The following is a 15,000-nucleotide window of genomic DNA, read 5'->3' as shown; positions in this document are numbered from 1 at the left end:
TCCCAACAGAACGAAGAAAAGCTGAGATCAGAGAGATGATTGGTTTATTCCTGAACACAGTTCACAATCCCAGTAACTGAGCAGATTGTGAAATACTCAGACCGGCCCGTCTGGCACCAACAACTGCATTAATGAGAAATTGAAGAGGTGTTCCTAATAATCCTTTAGGTGAGTGTATATGTGTGCGCTACTCTGACAGCACTGCCCGCAGGAACATTTCAATAGAGTTTAATGTTAGCATGTTGCTAAGCTACAAATATAGGGCACTTATAAACATCAGGAGCTTCATTCCCATCAGGAACACCCATACCGTGAACTGTTACCCTACTGCAGTCCGGAAAACAGTTCAGGAGCATCTGTACCGCCACTCCCACTTTCCATTTTTGCAACTGCATCTCTCTCTGCATTTACTTGAGCTGTCTCAGAGAGAGAGAGCGAGCGCGAGAGAGGGAGGGAGGGAGAGGTTTGGTTTTGGTCGTTTGAGAAACACTAGAGGGCCGTTGATGGTTTTGATTACGTGAGACTGTGAGCTGTGGTCTCTTTTGAAACGTTACAAAAGATTTGGGCAGGAAAATGTGTGAACTCGCATGTAAACGCAGGAACGCTGAACATCTAGACAGCGATAATTACACGGCTGCGAGCGAGACGCCTTTTAACGGCAATTTACACACACAAAAGACATTTGAGAGAGAGAGACAGAGAGAGCTACTTGAACCACTGTTATATATGACACAGTAATGAGAGAGAGAGAGAGAGAGAGAGAGAGATCTACTTGAACCACTGTTATATATGACACAGTAATGAGAGAGAGAGACGAGAGAGAGAGAGAGATCTACTTGAACCACTGTTATATATGACACAGAAATGAGAGAGAGAGACAGAGAGAGAGAGAGAGCACATAGATTCAGTTTCTGAACATGAGATCACATTAAAGTGACTTGAGAAGCACTTAACACAGGAACTGGAAGAGTGGATAAACTAAAACCACACAAAGACAAAATGGAATGTGACTTCTTAAAGAGTCTCCACCTCAATTCCAGAAGCAACTTGATAAGATTCCTGTGAAACAGTTTCTAAAAGAGTTCAAGTCTAAGAGTAGTTCGGCCATTCCTGTCTCCTCCTGTCGATCCAATCTTGCACGACTTAGTCTTTCAGAAACACAAAACTGTCATTCTGAGTCAACTCATCCAGAGGTCCTTCGCTCAAAATGATGCTTTTTATTTTATTCGTACTAGTGAAATAAATACACACATGATGATTAAAGCCCAAATATCACATGTCATGGATCAGTACGGAGTAATCCACGGATTTGTACAGGGGGGTCAAAATTACCATTTTCGCCTTTTTGTTTTTTAAGCAAAACAACTGGGAAAACAAACACCCTTAGCATGGTGTTAGCGTCATGATTTTACTTGTGCACAGAGATAGACACGTCTATTACTAACATCAGCTGACTTCAGCCTCTCATGTTGCACTATACGCCAACGGTGTGAGTCCAAACACGGGAAAAAACACTTTCTTTGTGTCGTTTTCCAAAGTTGGATTGCCTATAACTCCAGAAGTGTTCCACATATCTTAATATCCTTTAATATTCTGGTTCTAAACAAACTTTCCCTTTTGTGTCTTCAGTTTTAAGGCCCTAAATGGTGACACCCCAGAGATATGGGACTCTTAATGTGGCTCCAAGCACAAAATACACCCCTGCACTTGCATATGTACATACGCCATTCTGTTACACGTCCTGCCTATTTATACTCTTGTTTTATATTCTCGCTGTAACGCACTTGTTTGTCCTGTCACCAACATAAATTCCTTGTGCTCGTGAGAACACTTGGCAATAAAGCTCATTGTGGAAATTTGTACATTTTCCTCATTTTCAATGGCCAAAATACCAAATGTTGGTCACATGCTATGAAGCTAATTCTTCTTGTCCAACTAAGCATAGGTCTGAAGTACAAATAATGTTGAAACAAGAAATGTGCCTAAAAAAGCTCACAAATCGGACATCAGGTTGAGTAAATGATGACAGAATGTTCATTTTTGGGAGCACTTTATCCCTTTAAATAAATGTCTAAAAGTCTCACTCACATTTAATGTTGAAGGAGGCGTTGGCGGAGGTCACCATCTCTCCGGTGGCACTGTTGGAGGCCACGCACTGAAAGTTGCCCGTGTCGAAGTGACGGTCCACCGCCATGAACTTCAGGTTACTGCCCTCCTGAAAGCGCCGGTCCGAGTCCTCCACGCTCCAGCCGTCCTGCATCCACGAGTACCGCACATCCGCCGGGTCACTGACCTCACAGCGCAGAATGGCACTGCGGCCATGTAACGCATCCTGAGATATGGGCTCTTTGGAGAACTGAAGTGGTGAAGCCTGTGTGCAAAACACTGAGAGAGAGAGAGAGAGAGAGAGAGAGAGAGAGAGAGAGAGAGAGAGTGTGTTTCCATTACTCACACGTTCAGTGAACAGTGCTAGTGAACATAAAAGTTACACACAGAATTATCAAACACTTAACTAAATATTACGAATACAGTCTTGTTTGTGATGTTTGCCTAAAACAGAGATCTCTTTGACTGTAAATGAAGATCACATGAGTGTCAGAGATGCTTCAAACAGTCGAGCAGACACATTCTTGCAGATATATTTCTTAATTAGAAATCACACAAGGATAGTTTGTCATGAGATCAGAGAGTGCAATCAAACACAAGACGCATCAAAAGTTGAATATTTACTCTAAGCGCATCATTGTGACATTTACATTATTTAATGATGCAGTAAGACACATTCATGAAAAATATAAGAATGTACTGCCATTGTGAATATTTGCAAACTCAAAACACTGTTGTGGAGTCCTCGCCACTGCCATCCACCCAAAGGAGCAGCCGCGGCCATCCGCTGGGGATGGAGGAGTTGCTACCAGCCGTCTGGATGCGGAGGAACGTCTGCCGCCCGCGAGGGGAGTAGGGGCTTACTGCCAGCTGCCTGGAGCGGTGGGGCCACTGCCAGGGGAGCAGGAGTTCCCTACCACCCACCAAAAAGTGGGTGGTAGGGAACTTTTTGGTGGGTGGTAGGGAACTCATCCCTAATTGGCTAATTGTCTAAAGGCTTGATCATTTTCTGGAATTTTCCAAGCTGCTTAAAGACACAGTTAACTTACTGTATGTAAACTTCTGACCCACTGGAATTATTTTATAGTCAATTAAAAGTGAAACAATCGGTCTGTAAACAATTGTTGGAAAAATTACTTGTGTCATGCACAAAGCAGATGTCCTAAACGACTCGCCAAAACTATAGTTTGCTATAGTTAATCTGTGGATTGATTAAAAATTAGTTTTCATGACTTCAACCTTAAGAGTATGTAAACTTCTGACTTCAACTGTATATGCATACATACTCCATGCTTCATGTTTTGTCTGAACTATTCCTATAAGCAGATACTTTCATTGATATTTCAGGAATCAGCTGATGTAGGGCTGATTCGTCAATATGACTTTGAGCTCCGTTCAATACGGCACCTTATAATCAGAGTAATTAATACACGGAGTCGCCGCGCTCCTGAGAAACGTCTCTGTAGACCAGCGGCGCTCACCTCAATCAATCTGCTCAAGCTCGCTGGTGTGTCGCTGGGATGCTAACACTCCCACCACCCCAAAACCCGTTTTCATCACACAGCGAGGTTGACATGGCAACCACAACCCCCATCTCTCCATCCATTCTCTACAGGTCCTTCCATTGTTACAGAACAAAATGAGAAGTATTGTGAGTGTTAACAAGACACTATAATACTACTGGAAAAGAGCTGGGAGGAACTCACTGACTGGCTTATCTTTATAAGCGATGTGAGCAGAAAACATGTCGAAATATACTGCAATCTACAGTCAGAGACACTTCTAGAACATTTGAACATTCCAGTCAATACGCCCGGACATTCTGGGTTTGCCCACAAAATATAAGCCATGTTGCCATTCTTTAGAATAACAAATGATTGAGGAAAATGATCCGATTTACCAAAATTTTAAGTTAGAATTTGTGCATTATAAGGATTGTTTACAGGTAAATGGTCAATTTATTTTAATATTGTTGGAATTTAACACATTTTTAACTTCACTAGTTTATTTTAAATGGTCCTGCATGGGAAGCTCAGAGGTAAAGACGCTGGCTAGCACCCCTGGAGTTCGCTAGTTCACTAGTTAGAATCCAGGCCGTGGTGAGTGACTCCAGCCAGGCCTCCTAAGCAACCAAATTGGCCCGGTTGCTAGGTAGGGTAGAGACACATGGGGTAACCTCCTCATGGTCGCTATAATGTGGTTCGTTGGGCGTGGATGCCGCGGTGGATGGCGTGACGAAGCCACACACGCAATGCCTCAAGACACATGATAACATGCGTGGATTGACGGTCTCAGACGTGGAGGCAACTGAGATTCAACCTCCGCCACCCGGATTGAGGCGAGTCACTACGCCACCACGAGGACTTAAAAGCACATTGGGTATTCCAAATTGGGAGAAAAAGTGGGAAAAATGGTCCTGCAGTGTAATAGATAGTGTGATAGATGTAGTATTTCCATTAGTATGTGGTCATAAACACTGCATACATGATACAAAAAATAAAAACAATGCTGTTTAAAAGGTTTTAGATGGAAGACGTCACAGGACATGAAATGTTCTCAAAAGTACCCCAAATAAACTAAAAACTGTACTGATCACTGCACAGTATAATTAATGACTGTGAATGTTTGGCAAAAAAACTCATTTTTCTATACCTACATACTGTATGTTGTTTCAAACATAGCATTCATTCAAAAAGTGCATCCATCTTTATTTTGAAACAATAAACGCTAGCCAAGATAAGTTGAACATAAGTTGGTCTTCTCGGATGCATTCAATCGAGCAGAACTTTCCCATACAGATCGGGTTTCGTGATAACAAAGTGGTCAATCACAAGCTCAAAACTGAGGCCTAGTCCACACTGAGACGTTCTCGATTGAAAGCGCATCTTTTTCTCTCCGTCCACACCGAGACGCCGTTTTTATCTGGGAAAACGGAGCTTTTAGTAAACGCACTCCACAGTGGATACATTTGAAAGCGCCGTTTTGGCGTCGTAGTGTGGACTGGGGAAACGGATGCTTTGGAAAACGATGATGCATTTTTAGTCATGTGATCTATCCAACCAAAACAATCAAGATGGCGGCCCGTGTTATAGCGTTGTTAATAAATAAATGTCACTTTGTACAACCGTCACATTGTGTTCCTTCAAAGGCGACGGGAAGTTTACTCCGGCGACGGAACACGTGGACAAGTCGCGTTTCAGACCATACATGCAGCGGGATTTCCCGCGAGCGCAGTGACACGATTTAAGAGTTTTCAGTGTGGACAAGCAACTTTTGGAAAACGCTTGAAAACGTTAGCGTGGACTGAGTGTGTTTTGAAACGAAAACGCCATTTTCAAACGTATCCGGATTAATGTAGCCGTAGCCTCAGACAATCGCCTAACAGCTCACCCTATCACCTAGCGTCCCGTCCACCACCCCATCTGACAATCGCGGAACTCTGCGTAGGCCATCAATTTGGCCAGTGCCGGTCCCGATTCAATTTCTCCAAACAGCGCTCTTTGGCGGTGACAATTTTACAAAGACATCATTAGCACAAATAGGTTAAAAGGCATATAACCATAATACACAAGCATACATGGAGTGGTGGTGGTGTAGTGGTCTAAAGCACATAACTGGTAATCTGGTAATCATAAGGTTGCTGGTTTGATCCCCACAGTCACCACCATTGTGTCCTTGAGTAAGACACTTAACTCCAGGTTGCTCCGGGGGGATTGTCCCTGTAATAAGTGCTCTGTATAATACATTGGTACTCAGAAGGTTGCTGGTTTGATCCCCACAGTCACCACCATTGTGTCCTTGAGTAAGACACTTAACTCCAGGTTGTTCCGGGGGGATTGTCCCTGTAATAAGTGCACTGTAAGTCACTTTGGATAAAAGCATCTGCCAAATGCATAAAAAAAATTAAAATACAACTTAGTACTCAAAACAGTCCAAGCTTGCTAGAAATACAAAATGATCCGATGCACTTTCATTGCCTAGCATTCATAAGGCACCGTCTGAAAATTCCACTCAAACAAAAATGTATAGTGTCCAAACATGCATTCAATTGATGTGCGTGTTACAAATAAACTAAGAACCTTTAGAACCTTGACATTTTTTAAATAACAGTGTTAGTTATAATTTAACATGCACTTGCGCTGTCTTTTCAGCAGGCCCGGCTCCACAGGGTGGCCTGGGTGAAGGCCCACCCAATCACGAACTTGGCACACCTTGAGAACTACACCTACACCCACCCCTCCAACGGTTCGGCCCACCCGGCGGGTCCTATAGCCCTCATTACATATTAGAGCTGGAGCCAGGCCTGCTTTTCAGATGTTTCCTTATGCACCGCGGGCAAATTTAATACTCACTTTACTTTCCAAATTTAGGGGGGCCACTGGGGGAGCCAGACGTATTGACACAGGGGCACAAATACAGTAGTTTGAGTGGACTCACAGATTTATATGTCAATAATAACAGATATGGGAAGGGGTTTTCCATCTCTTTAAAAGCTGATGAACCTATTAGTGTAGTATGATCATTGCATTCCACCCCTATTGGACTGTGACACACCAGATGGGACACACTGCATTAAACAATGAGATCAGTCCATTAATCTTGATTTATCTTGTTTTTCACTTTTTCAAAAAGACCTACACGAGTCCACAGACCACCTCGGAGATAACCAAAACATCCGAAACACCATTCACCAGTTATCAGGACTAAACCGTTGCTGGTAACTCTTTTCAGGTGTGCTGAAACATGCTCGTCCTCAAACGACTAACAAACAAGCACTCATACTCACACAAAGCGCTTGTCTCGACTACAAAGGCATCAATAGTCTTTTCATCCATTTAACTTTATCCGTCTGTCTTAAGCAGCTATCGTCACGCTCGGTATCCATGGCGAACCACAATCATAACAGCGCGGTAAAGTGTGGTAAAATGGCGAGACACCACTAAAAGCTTTTCAACCATCAAATGCATTACAGTAAATGTGCAAACGGGCCACCCAGAACCTCACATTACTACATGACACATCTGCGGCCCAGAGCCGCTCGGAGAGCTGTTGTGGCTAAACGCCAGCGACCCTTAAGAGAAGAACTTGACACACAACACATAAAGGCACCATTGTTCATTCTGTGTACTAATAAGAAGACTGCTATCATGTTCATGTCCAGGATGTCACTTATGTGTTATTATCTTGGTGATAATACACGTTTAACAAAAGACAACACCTGGAAGAATTGTTTCTACCACATCATCCCATTTATTGAACATAGCTGTCCTCATCGTATTACCTCCATTTTATAAACTCTGCTTCACGTTGTGCCTAAAAACACCCTTAAATTGTGGTAAAATCACTGTAACACACGGCTTCTCGTGATGTACTGCATTTTAGGCTAATTTTGCAAACCATTCAAATATTAAGGTTACAAACTGAAGCACAAACATTCAAACTAACCTGAAAATGTCCCAAAAATCCAAAGTAAATCCCAAATGACCACTTAATATTACACACACACTGTCAGAAATTAAGGGAGGCTCGGGACAAACATAACATTTCGGTAAAAAATGTCTTTGCAATGAAATCTTCTGTTTGTTTGTTTTTATTCGTAACATCTGATATAGTTCTTAATATTCTATTGAGCTGATGTTTATTATATTTTAATATAAAATGAAGTGAAATGGCCCACAGTTGTAATGTTTAAAAAAAAAATAATAATTTTTCTCCCCATTTTGTAACGCCCAAATCTCAATGCGCTCCAAGTCCTCGTGGTGGCGTAGTGACTCGCCTCAATCCGGGTGGCGGAGGACGAATCTCAGTTGCCTCCGTGTCTGAGACCGTCAATCCGCGCATCTTATCACATGACTTGTTGAGTGTGTTACCGTGGAGACGTAGCGCGTGTGGAGGCTTCCCGCTATTATACAACTCACCACACGCCCCACCGAGAGCGAGAACCACATTATAGCGACCACGAGGAGGTTACCCCATGTGACTCTACCCTCCCTAGCAACTGGGCCAATTTGGTTGCTAAGGAGACCTGGCTGGAGTCACTCAGTATGCCCTGGTCAATACTCGCTGAGCTACTCAGGCCCGCCCACAGTGTTAATGTTGAAAATTATTCAAAATAACTAACTCAACTTTTGAGGGAATGCAGTCTTAATTTCCTCATATGTAGACATCATGTTTAACAGTGAAAAAATGCAAGATTTTTTAAAGTGGAGAATCAAGCGAAACTAGAGCTACTACTCTTTACATCCAAACAGCTTTCAATGAAAAGAACATACCAGAGGCACTTTTGTTAGCACTGTGCTCCTAGGAACGTTTGACGGTTATCGACGTCACGCTGTTGTGTCACGTGACGCTGTTGTGTCAGGTGACGCGGAAGCGTCAGAAGTTTGTTGACACTGTAGAGCAGGGGTGTCAAACTCGGTTCCTGGAGGGCCACAGTCCAGCAGAGTTTAGCTTCAACCCAAATTAAACACACCTGACGCAGCTAATCAAGGTCTTCAGGAGTGCTTGAAGATTACAAGGAGACATTTTGGAGCAGGGCTGGAACTAAACTCTGCTGGGCTGTGGCCCTCCAGGAACAGAGTTTGATACCCCTGCTGTAGAGTCTTGTGAACAGTATTCAGAGGGTTAAAACTCATTTAAATGATGCGCTGCATAAAGCGAAGCCAAAATACAACGTACAAACATGTACTCACGGGGTCTTTGTCGCTTAACTTAGCGACTTTTATACAAAAAAAAGCGACTAGCAAGAAATCTAGCGACTTTTTGGACAAACCTTAGCTACTTCCGTAGAAGAGAGTCGCCAATACGAGCCCGTGGTCTTGCTTTCACCTCTCAGCGTCTATTCCGTTCAGTGAGACTGACAGAGAGAGAGGTGAGCAGGCGAGAAGTGGAGCAACACAATCAGTTGACCGCACGGCAGCTGACATAAACGTGAATGAGCTGCGCATGTGCAAACAGCGCTGTCAATGACCAATCACGAATCTGTATTGTTTGCTTCCCTTTAGTTTTACATTTAAAGAGTTTAATTTGACCGTTTATTTTTATTATTTTCATGCGGTTGTTCATTCAGACACTTACTTATTTTTTGTAAATATCCCAAAAAATTTTATTTACATTTTTTATAAACATGCACATAGTTTTTGTTGTTGTAAATATGCACATGGTTTGTTATGGCTGAACGCTTTGGGAGAGAAAAGATAAGAAAGTTACCGTCGCTTCTAACTTTCTCTCTGAGTGATTGATTGCTATAGGGAATTAATCGGGTATTACAGTATGTACGGTAAGCACAGAGAAGCAAACACATGTAAAGGGCGGACACTATGCAAAATGCAAATGAGACGCGGTGACATCACGAATATGTTAAGTAGCGTAAGACGTCACCTAGCGACATTTAGCGACTTTTCGAGCAGGCTTTAGCTACTTTCCACTGAAACTTTTTTTATTTTTTTTATGATTAGGACACGTTTATTGTGTTCTTTAAAAAAAAACAAACGAACAAAGGCAAATGAAAACAAACCAAACTAGTTGTCAACACTGGCGCTTCCTATATACCACAGTAATCCACACTTCAGTTTTGAGATGATAATGCCATTTAAATAGCAAACAAAACATCTCAGTGTTTAATCATGATTCACTCAAACAAAAACACAGTCTTCAATCCTTAGAAAAAACAAAGTCCAGGACAATCGCCGTATTTCCAAAAGTAGAAACCAAGTGTGATTCAGAACAGACATCATGGAGTCTACACTAAAGTTCATGTACGCACCACTGACGGGTTACTGGCCCAACCAAATAAAGCTCTTGCTGAAGGCATCGAGTCCGCTATATGACTGCAGTCTGTTATAATCGTTTCTTTCTTTCTGATTAATTCACTGTGAAAGGGAAATCACTTTAAGTGTAGATGATCCAAGCAAAACACGGAAAAACCATGAAAACTAAACACTATAAACATGGAAAACAGATTGGAAATATTGAAGTGTTCTGAGATCTCCAAGCGGATGGGTCTGATATTCTCATCAGGTTTGTGAAGGTTTCTGACAGCAGATGAAGTCTGGTTTATTGGCTGCTTGTCATGAACTCAGTTTCTCTTTCATCTGTGCATTCAAACGGGTCCAGAAGGAAGATTTCACTCTTTCTCTCAGTGCTGCCAGCAACAAAACACAAAGGAGGAGAGCGTGAAATGACAGATGGAGAGAGGAGAGGAGAGATGCTCATTTCCTGAGTTCTGTCCTCTCCATCATCTCCTCAACAGACACTGAAGATCTCTCAGAGAGCAGACGTTGTTACATGCATCACTGATGCAGCATGTGACCTCATTTAATACAGAATGCAGAAACGGCAGTGAGAGGTCCCGGACAGGATGCGTGTTAGAAGCTCACACTGACCCGAGGACTGTGAAATTTAAAGTTGCAGCATCACTAATGGCACCAAATGGAATCGCAAGAATAAGGACCACTATTTATTGAATAGTCATGATATAATTGCGATATTTAGTGATATAGTGAATATCAAGATGATTTTAATGCAGTTTATATTTACATTTATGCATTTGGCAGACGCTTTTATCCAAAGCAACTTACAGTGCACTTATTACAGGGACAATCCCCCCGGAGCAACCTGGAGTTAAGTGCCTTACTCAAGGACACAATGGTGGTGACTGTGGGGATCAAACCAGCAACCTCCTGATTACCAATGTATTATACAGTGCACTTATTACAGGGACAATCCCCCCAGAACAACCTGGAGTTAAATGCCTTACTCAAGGACACAATGGTGGTGACTGTGGGGATCAAACCAGCAACCTTCTGAGTACCAATGTATTATACAGAGCACTTATTACAGGGACAATCCCCCCGGAGCAACCTGGAGTTAAGTGTCTTACTCAAGGACACAATGGTGGTGACTGTGGGGATCAAACCAGCAACCTTCTGAGTACCAATGTATTATACAGTGCACTTATTACAGGGACAATCCCCCGGAGCAACCTGGAGTTAAGTGCCTTACTCAAGGACACAATGGTGGTGACTGTGGGGAACCAGCAACCTTCTGATTACCAGTAATGTGCTGTAGCCCACTACACCACCAACGCTCCATGGCCTTTATGTTTCCTAAAGAGCAGCTGATTGGACTAATTTGATGATCCGTCGGGCCGCAGTTTAATTACAGAATAAATCTGTAGCAGATTTGCTACATTTGTGACCACTATCAGTTAAATAAAAGTAGAGGACATTGTTTCACCAGATGTGTAACGGGGAACATTTTGCTCAGTGTGGCAGCTCATCCAACTCTAGGAAGAGTCCTGGTTGTTACATAGCCTCCATATAGCCTCCATATAGCCTCCACCTAGCCTCCATATAGCCTCCACATAGCCTGCATATAGCCTCCATATAGCCTCCGTATAGCCTGAATATAGCCTGCACATAGCCTCCACATAGCCTCCATATAGCCTGCGTATAGCCTCCGTATAGCCTCCGTATAGCCTCCGTATAGCCTCCATATAGCCTCCATATAGCCTCCACATAGCCTCCACATAGCCTGCATATAGCCTCCATATAGCCTCCGTATAGTGTCCATATAGCCTTCATATAGCCTGCATATAGCATCCATATAGCCTGCATATATCATCCATATAGCCTCCATATAGCCTGCATATAGCATCCATATAGCCTCCATATAGCCTGCATATAGTATCCATATAGCCTCCATATAGCGTCCATATAGCCTGCATATAGCCTCCATAGTGTCCATATAGTCTCCATATAGCCACCATATAGCCTGCATATAGCCTCCATATAGCCTGCATATAGCCTCCATATAGCCTCCATATAGTGTCCATATAGCCTTCATATAGCCTCCATATAGTGTCCATATAGCCTCCATATAGCCTCCATATAGCGTCCATATAGCCTGCATATAGCCTCCATAGTGTCCATATAGTCTCCATATAGCCTCCATATAGCCTGCATATAGTGTCCACATAGTCTCCATATAGCCTCCATATAGTGTCCATATAGCCTGCATATAGCCTCCATATAGTGTCCATATAGCCTCCATATAGCCTCCATAGTGTCCATATAGCCTCCATATAGCCTCCATAGTGTCCATATAGCCTGCATATAGCCTCCATAGTGTCCATATAGTCTCCATATAGCCTCCATATAGTGTCCATATAGCCTGCATATAGCCTCCATATAGTGTCCATATAGCCTCCATATAGCCTCCATAGTGTCCATATAGCCTCCATATAGCCTCCATATAGCGTCCATATAGCCTGCATATAGCCTCCATAGTGTCCATATAGTCTCCATATAGCCTCCATATAGCCTGCATATAGTGTCCACATAGTCTCCATATAGCCTGCATATAGCCTCCATATAGTGTCCATATAGCCTCCATATAGCCTCCATATAGTGTCCATATAGCCTCCATATAGCCTCCATAGTGTCCATATAGCCTGCATATAGTGTCCACATAGTCTCCATATAGCCTCCATATAGTGTCCATATAGCCTGCATATAGCCTCCATATAGTGTCCATATAGCCTCCATATAGCCTCCATAGTGTCCATATAGCCTCCATATAGCCTCCATATAGCGTCCATATAGCCTGCATATAGCCTCCATAGTGTCCATATAGTCTCCATATAGCCTCCATATAGCCTGCATATAGTGTCCACATAGTCTCCATATAGCCTCCATATAGTGTCCATATAGCCTGCATATAGCCTCCATATAGTGTCCATATAGCCTCCATATAGCCTCCATATAGTGTCCATATAGCCTCCATATAGCCTCCATAGTGTCCATATAGCCTCCATATAGCCTCCATATAGCGTCCATATAGCCTGCATATAGCCTCCATAGTGTCCATATAGTCTCCATATAGCCTCCATATAGCCTGCATATAGTGTCCACATAGTCTCCATATAGCCTCCATATAGTGTCCATATAGCCTGCATATAGCCTCCATATAGTGTCCATATAGCCTCCATATAGCCTCCATAGTGTCCATATAGCCTCCATATAGCCTCCATATAGTGTCCATATAGCCTGCATATAGCCTCCATATAGTGTCCATATAGCCTCCATATAGCCTGCATACAATGTCCACAGTGTCCATATAGCCTGCATATAGCCTCCATATAGCCTGCATATAGCCTCCATATAGCCTCCGTATAGCCTCCATATAGCCTCCATATAGCCTCCATAAGTTTGTCACTTTTCACCGGAGCTTACGCCACGCCTACGTCATATGGCGGAAATCCACTCTCGTGAGCGCGCAGACGGCCGTTACCGGAAGCCAGTGATTATAGTTTATAAAGTTATAAATATGGACATTTTTCTTCACTTCAGAAGGACTTTATTAACCCCCTGGAGCTGGACGGATTACTTCTATGATGGATGGATGCACTATTTTGTCCTTCAAAATCTAAGGTACCATTCACTCCCATTATAAAGCTTGAAAGAGCAGGCTATTTTTAATATAACTCCGATTGTGTTTGGCTGAACGAAGAAAGTCATATACACCTAGGATGGCTTGAGGGTGAGTCAATTATGGGATAATTTTCATTTTTGGTTGAACTAACTCTTTATTAAATCTCGTTTTAAGCCATTTAAGAACAAATACCTAACTACTGAATATCATCAATAGGCTGAAAACATTAAGATGCAGCCATATTGCCCAGACCGAACCACTAGTCAGAAGTTGACATGTCCGGCTGCAATCGTGCTGTTGTACCAAACATGAGTTAAACTGTGATTATACCTGCAGTTTAATACCGACATATTCAAAACAACAGTGTGTGCGATTGTTATTAATCCTCTAAAAGGTAAAGCAAGTTTCCATCTTAACTCCAGGCTTGTTTTCCACGTCGTTCTTAACAGAGGAAAGCAAAGTAATTATCCACTAATGGGAATAAATGCCAGCGGGTAAGTTTAAGAGAATCTACTGCACCAAATGAAACATAACGAGTCTGCCGGTCTGTTTCCACACAGCGTTCTGATCCGGCCTGTTCCAGCAAACACTCTGCCAAGTCACTGTGAGCTCGTCAAAACGGAATGCTTTAAGAGCAAAAAATCCCATAGACTTACACTGAGAGACCAGAGTCCGTCAGAAAACCAAAGTGTTGTTCATGAAGATAAGAGTCCAGGACTACACGCTAACAACAAAGTCCCATTCAAGGGAAGTCAGTCCATTCTTTGGCCATCTCTCAAACGCTCCCGGGCATGCTATTGTAAAGGGATTAATGGAAAGGAGGCGGCGAGAACCGGCTTGATGATATAAATAATAGTTTCATTATGAACTGAACCAAAATGACAAACACACACACACACACACACACACACACACACACACACAGGTGTCGGACAGCTGCCCGTAAATCTCTCTCTGTCGCACTGCCGTCTCCAGTTGGCCTTTATCCCTCTCTGAGGCTTGATTAGCCTGATTAGGGGCCGGATGTGCGGAATAATGACCCGCCCTCCGCCCTGCCACATTCCTCCCTCGTTCTCTCAGGCCAGGGAGCCCCTGTTATGATGTACACCCCCCCCCCCTTCCCTGGGGAGGGGCGTGCCTTCCGTCCCGTCTCCCAGCAGGTCATCCCCGTCTACCTGGATGAGGGAGTGGACAAGGGGAGGGAAACAAAACAAAATGTGGCACCTACACGCCATAATGGCGAATGTGCCAATTGGACGACATCCCTGCCTCCCTGGGCGAACCGGAGGCAGTCTTCCGGCCCCTGGCGGACGGAACGCTCTGCCACGTTCTCGGGAAATAGAAGGGGTCTCCCCCGCCTCTGGCAGAGGCCTTGACCGTTCTAGGCGGTCGGCTAGGAGCCCCTTCTCCCTTCGTGGTCGGCGGCCGTTCGTCCGTTCTCAGGCGGCCGGGCTCCTTTGT

At 43.4% G+C, this 15,000-nt stretch overlaps 1 pseudogene; it reads right to left on the bottom strand.

The window, feature by feature from the left end:
* Positions 1-15,000, bottom strand: part of LOC127617573 (inactive tyrosine-protein kinase 7-like) — a 101,887-nt pseudogene that overhangs the window by 36,990 nt on the left and 49,897 nt on the right.

This window comes from Xyrauchen texanus, chromosome 24, assembly GCF_025860055.1.
Source record: "Xyrauchen texanus isolate HMW12.3.18 chromosome 24, RBS_HiC_50CHRs, whole genome shotgun sequence".
NCBI lineage: Eukaryota > Metazoa > Chordata > Actinopteri > Cypriniformes > Catostomidae > Xyrauchen > Xyrauchen texanus.
Note: the sequence above shows the minus strand (reverse complement) of the source record. Positions and strands in the feature narration are given on the sequence as shown.